At 32.7% G+C, this 10,196-nt stretch overlaps 1 pseudogene; it reads right to left on the bottom strand.

Moving 5' to 3' along the window:
* Nucleotides 1–2,366: 2,366 nt before the first annotated feature.
* LOC129300907 (probable prolyl 4-hydroxylase 9) lies at nt 2,367–6,097 on the bottom strand (annotated as a pseudogene).
* Nucleotides 6,098–10,196: the final 4,099 nt, after the last annotated feature.

The following is a 10,196-nucleotide window of genomic DNA, read 5'->3' as shown; positions in this document are numbered from 1 at the left end:
GGCAGCTTCCATGGAGTGATGTTCTGCCAAAGTATTCATGAGAAATCGTAAAGAACGCAAGAAAAGCGACATTGTAGGTAATTATGTGACTTGTATGCAGTGCTCAAAAAAAAGTCTCTGCGCGAGTAAGAATATGTATCTTTTCTATTTTCAAATTTATACTAGGATTTTTCTTATTAACCAAATTAAACGCATTACAAAATTTCTAATCTTTCTGTTTATGTGTCCAAAAATATATGGTACAGATTTTGCTGCCCCGAAGTAAAAGACATTAATTTATATATATAACATAAGAAACATCTATAATCTATATATATGACAAAATTTATAATAGGATGCACCTAACATCATTTGCAGTTCACTCTAAGACTTTCTGCAAAGTATAGAACTATAATTTAGCAATTTATTTATATATGAATAATCTAGGTTCTAAGTTGAAGTAGTGTTGGAAGCTTTCTATTAATAGGATATGAAGGAGTCGAATGGCTAAAAAAATCTAACTGTTTTTATGCATAACAAAATAGATTAAATATTTTCAAAAATATTTAAATAATTTTAAAATGCCAATTATCCATGCATTTTTTATTTGATAACAAAAGCATATGTACACGATTTAAAACGTTGTAATAAATTTAATGTAATGAAGATAACATCACTAATACTTTTTTGGGGGGGTGAAATATAGTTTTGGTTTTTAAATTTATGATGCATCAATTTGATCTTTAATTTTATAAGATATTTTTCAGTCTTTCAACCCTTATATTGTTAGCTCCAAATGATTAATTTTTGTCTTAATTGTTATATTTTTTTTAAAAAAATTAAACTTACTATGTCAATTTTTGAGAATGTTTTCTTAATATTTAAAAATTAGATGTATGGATTTTTTTATTGATGAAGCTAACAGCGCAAGGGTTACAAAAAAAGATACTTTATAAAATTTAGTGATTAAAATAAAACAATTTAAAAAATAAATCATATTTACCAAAAATGTTAAATAAAACTAAATGTATGGAATTTTTTTTTTGGGGTAAAATTTTAAGTTAAAGTACAAACTTTAGCCTACTTCTTTTTAATCCAGTCGTCATGTAGGAAAAATAATTAAAACAAAGAATGTTTTTTTTCACAATCTTCCATCTAAAATTAGCTAAAAAAGTCTAAAATTGGAAACATGTGGTCATAGTTCATTCGATTCTTTTAATTTTACAATAACTCAACAAAAGTCAAATAAAACCCTATCCCTATCTTCTCCCTTTTTTTTTTGACCAGCCCTATCTTGTCCCATTAAAACTCCAAAATGATGGAATATTCATCCCATCCCATCCCATTTCAATAATAACCATTTCATTTTATTCCAAACTCCCAAGCATACCCCACTTGTTGAAAAAGCAGGGTTATTAATCAGCCGTCTCTGCTTGTGTGAAGGAGAGAGAGAGCGGGGGTGGGAGGATATGCTTAGTGATATAAAATTTATAGAAAAGTTTATATGTACAATACTTATAAGTCATCAAACTTTTTTTTAATGAAAAATGGATATATTATTAACCCACAAGATAAATACAAGACAAGGCAACTACAGGCTGGCAAGCAAAGTCAGCAAAAGCAAAGAACAAAAATCGTTAAACAATAATTATTATTTAACTCTGAGAAATTTAGGAGATTTTGAAAGAACTTTTGAAAATTACTATTTCATTGTTTTTATAAAAAAGTTATACATAAAGTGGCATTAAAATGCATATTTGTTAGTAAGTAATAAAATATTGCCCCATTTTCATTTTTTTTTTAATTTACTTTCCCATCACAATAGAATATATAAATCCCTTCCTTTTCAGGTTTTTTTCGATTTTATTTCTTTTGCTGGTTCTTCAGCTTCTTACTTATAATATATAATAATAGTATTGAATTTAATAAGCAATCAATTTAGGATAAGTATCTATTACTTTGGTCCTATTTATAAGGTATTTCCAACATGTTTTATCATAATTAAGAAAACTTTAAAATTCATTAACTTTGTTTAAAAATTTAATAATTTCTCAACTTTATCCCTATTAAATATATATAATATATATTTTAACAATGTATTTTCTCTCTCCAACATTCAATGGAGGTCAAATGAAAAAATGCACAATGAAAATTTAATTAATGACTTATAAGATCAAGATGTTTTTTTTCTTTACCCTATAAATAGAACCAGAGGGAGTAGTACTTTACCGTAAAATAGTAAATAATTAACAATTAAGTTTAATAAAGTTAAACTTAAGATGTGATGTAAATTCTGCTGCCCCCCCCCCCAAAAAAAAAAAAAAAGATGTGATGTGAAAATGGATAAAGGACTCACCAAGTTAGAAATGGTAACCAGTAAACCACGATTATGAGAAAAGAATACTAACCGGGTCGATTGTACCATTATGTAACAATGAATAAAATAGAAGTCCGTCCCCTTGTCGCGGTCTTACTTTGAAACCAATGCAGTCTTCATAACCGTAGCTTCCGTCCATGTTCAAGCCATTCTGCAGAGTGCATGATGCGCTAAGTATCTGACTATTCATTCAAGCCGAAACGGGAAGTATGTAAATTGACATCCGAGGCCCAGCCAGCCAGTTTTACCTCAAATGGAAACATGGTCTCCCACCGTCCTCAACGTCACTTAAATACAGCAAGAACGAAGCCATCTGCATGGTTAACCACTTGAAGAAATGAATTAATGTAGACATCCGAAATTTATACACATAGGCTTTACATATAAAGATTGATTAACTCTAAAATCCCAATAGGAGAAATAACTTTGTATATTTGTAGGAAGGGCTCTTATTAGAATCTCAAAAGAAAACTTCACAGTAACAAAATGGTCTTGATGCTAAAAGAAAGAGACAACGCGCCAAATGACCTTAAATAAATGTTAGATAAACTGAAGATTACAAGCCCCGTCCTGTTTGGTTTGGTTTTTAAACGTGACCACGTCCAAAACTAAAGCAAGCTTATGATATCAATAAAACAACTTTCAAATGAGAATTATAAGTTCTACTTCAGACATACCCGTTGGCTCTTTTGAGGGCCATATTCAGCAGGATTGAATGCATCATAATGAGACATATATCTCTGCCCAACCTCATAACGCAGAATGTTGAATGCCTGAAGCAATACGGTAATTTCCTCAGACAATTTTAAGACCTCCGGGTAAATACAGGGTTTGCAAAAGTTTTCATTGCAGATAGAATGAAGATCAGGAAGGAAAGCCAACAAATGCAAAGGTATAACCGTACAAACACAAATGGACAACACCCCCAACCCCAACTCTCTTCCCTCCTTCCCTCTCCCCACTACTTTGATCACCTCCCTATGCTTCTGAGTTCTGACTTGATATGGGAAGAAAAGGAGTTAGCAGATTGAGACATCAGGAGGATTTGACATATTATAAGGCGGCTTGGATGACATGCGGAACACTTATCTCTACAACTTCCACGAAAGCACTATCTATTGAAAACTTAAAATTATAATTATCCAATTTTACTTAACTCATTCTGACCACCAAAAGACTATCGTTATTATGGGGGCCATAAAAAGGACTCCCTTATAAGTCTCAACTCTGCTATATGTCCCTCATTAATCCAACATTTAAGTCCTCGACAAAAGCATGCTGCTGTATTTTCTTACATGGGTGCGGCAAAACAAACATATAGCTAGGGAGGAACTGTTCAGCACAACTGAAACATTATTCTAGTAAATTTAGGGATGAAAGGGGGTCAAGGTTCTAAACTGCACCTCGGGTAATATTTTCTGCGACACAGGTCAAGAAAGGGAACAAGAAATATTCATGCCAAAATATTGGAACGAAAGCAAAAGGGAAGACATCCTGATTTGAAATTTGAAAAATGAAAAATATAGGGAGAAGGAACGTAGACAAGCTCTTCTATCAGCGATCTTGCCAAAAGAATCTTCTCTCTTTCTCCAATCTCAAGAGCATTTACATTGCTAAAGAACGTGAAACCAGTTCGAAAAGGGAAACTTATATAATGTTTCGTAGGAACAAAAGTGTTTACTAGAAAGGAAATAATAAACCTATCTCATTTTCTTTTTAGGTATATTTCTCATTTTCTTTCTAGAAACTACTTTCCACATTCCAGATATTGCCTTACATATTACAATATTGATAACAGGTACGGCCAAGAAGGGGGGAAAAACAGATTGCAGGTACGAAGTGAAACAAACCATTCACAAAAATAAAGCAAGTGGATATGCATGTCAATTTGGAATGACAGCGTTTTTTAAATTCTCAAAAGAGTGTTTAGTGGGGACATTACCTCTCCATTAACCCTGGGAATCATTGTTGCTCTTGCAATTTTTTCCTCAATGACATCTAATATTCCTGTTTTGTCCTCAAATGCGCTAATAAACATGCCTGAACTGTTTAAAAAAAGTTATAAGCTTGTTATATGAATTTGTTCAATTGAATGACACGAGGTACATCTAGAGTTAGAGGAGAAGATCCTCTCATTACCCAAGCCACCCATTCTGACCAAATCATAGGTCAATTATAAGGTTGCACTTGCACGGCGCAACCAATAAAATGTCAACACACAACTAGAACTCAGTAAATGGAACTCTCTGATACCAAAGTAGTAACTTGAGAGGAAATCTTGCTTCTTTTCTTCAAGTGAGCAAATAGATCATGTTGAAAATCAGGAATAAAACACATTGTATTTCTAAAGCCTGTCATCCAAGAACTGCCTGCACCTCGATTTCTGAGATGCAGAAATCTCAACTACATTCACCATAATCCCAATCAGAGTTCGTAAGCTATGGAGAAGCTAATATAAAGCATTTTACAACTTGGTTCATAATACAATGTGTTTTAAAAGTTTGGCATCCCAGTTACTGCCATGATATTCTTTCTTGTGGTATTGACTCAAACAAGGCTTATTGAATACTGTGTCTTCGAAATTTGTTGTAAAGCAAAACAGTAAAGCATTCTATAGACACATGCACGCTACCTTGTTCTAACCCCTTTTGTATTCTCCTCTGTTTCTCCCTCTCGTAATGCCAAAATTGATGGTTCGAGGCCTGCCCTTGCCATATCAATTATGCTTTCACATTGCTCTGAATTTGCAAAATTTGGAAAATACAGAGCACGAGGTTTCCAGCTCAAAATCTAAGGAACACAAGCACATAGATGCAGCAATTTTAGAGTTAATGCACGAGAACTACTCTATGATGAAGGCTACGATTCTGTAGCTGTTAACTAAAATTAATTGAAGAAGAAATCAATTCCTCACCAGAATAGCACGCCTAAGGTCCAACACTTGGGAAAATAAACTAGTTCTACAACTTCAAATCTCAGCCTTTTCACACACTAACGTCAATGAAATCAAATATTAACGTAAACTTACACGTTTTGAAGGCTCCACAACATATTTTATATTCGGCTAAATTGTTTGTTGCATTAGCTTATAGAGGAATGAATAATAAAATGCGGCACAAATCTAGATTCGTTTTGATTCTAACTTAGGTAGCATCAAGGCATTGCGCAGCGAAAAATCAAAACTCTTGATAAATAAAATCTCCCACCTGAAAAGGAATGGACGTTATTGAATCGTCACCGGACTCTCCAGCAGGTAACAAATTGTACCGCGTCGCATCGTTCGCCCATTCAAGGAACCTCGGTCTTGGCCTGTGGCCAAATACGTCATCCTGCGAATCCACTGCGATCGGTTATCCAGATAATTTCCGATCAAATAATCTAAGAAATTTATCACATAAATCTAGAGGATCATGAACAGCATTTGAAAAAAGACCTGAGATTTGGAGAAGAGACTTGAGCCCAAGAATCCGAAAAGAAAGAAAAAGATGCAAATGAAAAGGACAGAGGTTGAGCCAAACTTCTTTGTTTTCAAGCTCCAATTTCCTCTAACGGTTTTGGATTTCATTTGGATTAGTTGTTATCTGAAACTGAAAAATTCAAGTGTGCTCCTCGCAGAGTGATATTGGCTTTTTTGCGATGAAATTGCAAGTGGTTGACGTTGCCGGCGTGCGCCAGATCAGTTGCAATATTCGATATGCTTTTTCGTTTGATTCGGAAATTAATGCATTGCTGAGTACACACACCCACGACAGATTCGCTGGTTCTGAGCTTGAATATTGCTTTATATAGCGAAGGGGTTGCCGTGTGGCGGGTGGTGGTTGGGTTACAATTCCCGCCGTTTGTCTTTTCACATTCCAAAAGGACTTCCCCTTTTGCAATGTATAAAACTGTTTGGGTACAATTTAAAAGAACAAACGGGAAATGGAGTCGATTCAGGGTCTCTCCTAGAAAAAAATTTAAATCATTTAAATTTAATTTAAATTAAAATATTTTTAATTTTTATTTTAAATTTAGATGTAAAAATTATAAAAAAATTTAATAAATATACTTATTAATTTGATAGTTCATATTTAATATGAATGGTTCAAATTTAATATTAAAAGTTTTTAGTAAGTTTATTGCTCTAGTAAAAATATGTCTGCACTATTCAAAGTATACTTAAAAAGTCAACTTAAATTTTTAATATTAAATTTAAATCATTCATATTAAATCTAAACCGTCAAACTGATAAGTATATTTATTAAAATTTTTTATATAGTTTTTATGGTAAAACTATAAATTTAAAATAAAAAATAAAAATATTTAATCTGAACTGTTCAAATTTTTCTTTGCCTCAGCGAAAAGGCAGAGGAGGCTTCCCTCAATGGAAGGAAGGCAATCCTATACAAATATACTTTCCAACAAGCTTGAAATGTGAATTTTTCTCTTAGATCTAGGAATAGCTGTAATGTTCGCCTTAATGTTATCAGGATAATACTCACATACTATTGTGATAATTAGAATGATAAAATCCTATAAAGAAGTTATCACAACTCGATGGTTTAAAAGATAATAAGTTAAAATAATGGAATCCTAAGAAAATCCTTTTTAAAATATTGTTTGAGCTCTAACCATAGTTAAAAATCAATTTAGAACAAAAACGAAAACATAGAAAACAATGTACATCAAAATTAGGTTAAAATGCCATTCTTCTATAAATTCTGGTCCGTCCCCACAACAGATGACATAGAGGGACAAGTCCCTTAAAGGCCTCTTGCATCGCAGCACACACCTACTGTCATAACAACAAATTGCTATTATGACAGCCCTTCGAAATTTTGAAGCCCGCCATTTCGCCATTCGATGTTCGATTTGAGCGGTTCAAGTGTCCACACGAAGCTTTTTGAGCTCTCTATGTAATGGCACCAGTTTCACACTCAAATAATCATTCGTTTAAAAGATGGACACCCGAACCCAAAATGGTTTGTTTCCACCCTAAAATACACACAAAGGAGTCAAACTCATAATACCAAATGCCATTAGCCCAAGAGACACTTTGATCACTTCAAATGGACCACACACAACATGACAATTCAATCATAACACACAATTAAGTATTCATATTCAAAATGATCATTTAAAACCCCAATTCACAATAACATAAAGGGGTGGATAAATTTTAACCCATATGTCACTTGGTCATTTTGGCACATGGATCTTTTCAAATTCTTCACTTGTAAGGGTAACTTGACCAGGCATACACATTTAGTCTACAATATTAATTTTGGACCAAGATACGCACACTTATCACAAATTCATACAAGTGATATTCAAATTAATGTCATGTTCCTAAGTTGGCAATATATAATAGCAATATTCGTTACAACCCAAAAGAGAAAGGGGAAGAACTATACTACAAGCTCTTCACTCTTCAATTACCCCTTCCTTCCCCTTGTCCCTATCGGAGCATTCATCTATAAAATATAATCATAGGGTGAGAAATATCTCAATAACAGAATAATTCACTACTATTAATTAACATGCACAACCATAAGAGAGTAAAACTATGAAACTTCAAAATATACATTTAGCATATCATCACATATTCTTTTCATCAGTATAAATCTTTTACCACTAGCATGATCATTCTACAATCCGAACCTCTATATTATCCCGACCAAAACTATAGGCTCTTGGACCAAGTGCACATTCACAATGATCCAAGCTCACTATGTAAGATTACCTGGCCAAAGGTGTCCTATCCCACTTTCGGACTACGGTTTCCCTTTATTGCACATGAATCAAGGTATTGTTACTCCAACATTGTATCATTGATGTTAAGGAGCATTACTCTCCAACACTGTATCCCATATGGATATTAAAGAGAAAATTTCTAATACCATACCTCACTAGACACTAAGAGATATATGCTATATGGACTTCCACTACTCCTTCCTACAAGTGAACTCTCACCCCATAATATGATCATGCCCACACTTAACATATATATATATATATATATATCACAAATGCATTTCAAATTTTTCAACTCATTCATATATAATTTTCATCATACTCATCATTTACAAATAGATTTTTCATGTACAAAACTACAATTCACAATATGCAAGGTTATCAAATCTCAAGTTCAAATCAACATGTCTACTCATAAACAATTAAGCAATATAATTAATCAATGTAAATTATTTTGTTACCTTAACCTTTTGTTACACAAACGGGTTACCGTGGTTCAATGTTAGCTCCACACGTTCTATACGCACGATATAACTTTAGCAATGCTCAATCTACATAATCAAGTAACAATCATTAATTATCACTCCGGATAACTTCGAATTCTCTAGGTTCTAAGTGTCTATAATACCTAAATTCCTTTTCTAACAACATAAACCATTCCTAAACACTCTAACCATCATATTAAACATCCCAACACACTAAAATTACTAATCAATATCTCACATTGTCTCAAATCTTTGAACTATACCTAGGGTTCGTGCAAATCCTTACAAAAAATTTTCAATCACCACAAAACTTATAAATTTAGGGTTAGAGGCTTGATTTAACTCTCCAAGATCTTAAATAAACTAACGGGTTTGGTCTAAATCCAAGGAAACAAAAATCAAAGCCCCCATTGCCCCAAATAACAAGATTTTTAATATAATGAGGAAGAAGAGGGAATGTGTAATTCACCCAATGGTGATTCAAGCTCCAAATGCCTCCAAAGTAGCCTAAGGATCGTGCCCTAACAGACTACAAGCTCTTCTCTGTTACTCTCTCGTTATCCCTCTATTTCTCTTTATTTTCGAGTCTGATTTGCAATCTAATAAGTATAGATTTTGCACGTGTGCCATGGCGCATTGACATACCTGCTACGATACATGGCACAGAAAATTTCACAAAATTTTAAACTCCCTTTCGTGCTATGGCCCATTCAAATATCAACCTAGCCCACTTTTAAGGTCATCTACGGATTCAAAAACTATATTAGTTTTCCACGAACCTCGTTAAATCAATAACTTATCTAAATTGACCAATTTACCCCTTGAAAACACTAATAATTACAAATAAAAAAATTAGGATGTTATAATAGCGACATGGATTAAGTGTGTGTTTGATTTTTTGTTTATTAAAAAATATTTATTAAAAGTTTATTTGACAAAAATTAGTTTAATGACAGTCAGTTGTTGTAACCAAATTTATATTTAGATTTTTTTTTCAAAAGTCTATTTGGTAAACTAAAAGCTGTTTGGATTAATAATAATTTGTGCTTTTCAAATATGCTTTTGAATATACAATGACCAAAAAGAAAATTAATTTATGATGATTTATAATTTTTGTTATATAAATATAATATATTAGAAATGTTTAAAAAATATGAAAAAGATTAAAATAACATAAAATTTAATATGTCAAATAATAAGAATAAAAAACATGAAGTTTAAAATGTCAGAAAAAATTAACTAATAAATAGCTCAACATTCATTATCAGACAAGGGAGCATTGATGGTGAGAGGGACTAATTGGGATTGTTTGAGCAAGTCACGCAAGCATTGTCTTCTTGCCAATTGATTTTGTGTAGCTTTATCAGGATCAAAAGTGAATTGTGCAAAAGCTTCTAATTCTGTGAATAGTGCCAATTCTAATTTTAATTTACCAGCTACTTGTTTCATGGCTTTAATTCGAGCTGTAGATCCTACTTTAGAGATGGCAATACCCACATTAATTGCAAGTTTGATTCTAGCTGCTTTTTAAATGTAAATGAGGGAGTTGGGACCATTAATGACTTGTACCTAATTTTATATTTGACCATGATACCCTTCATTATTTTGTCATCTCCAATGTG

Source organism: Prosopis cineraria, unplaced genomic scaffold (genome assembly GCF_029017545.1).
Source record: "Prosopis cineraria cultivar Desert tree isolate PC_DT_omini unplaced genomic scaffold, ASM2901754v1 PC1806, whole genome shotgun sequence".
Classification (NCBI taxonomy): Eukaryota; Viridiplantae; Streptophyta; class Magnoliopsida; order Fabales; family Fabaceae; genus Prosopis; species Prosopis cineraria.
The sequence above is the reverse complement of the archived record's forward strand: the minus strand, read 5'-3'. Positions and strand labels throughout refer to the sequence as shown.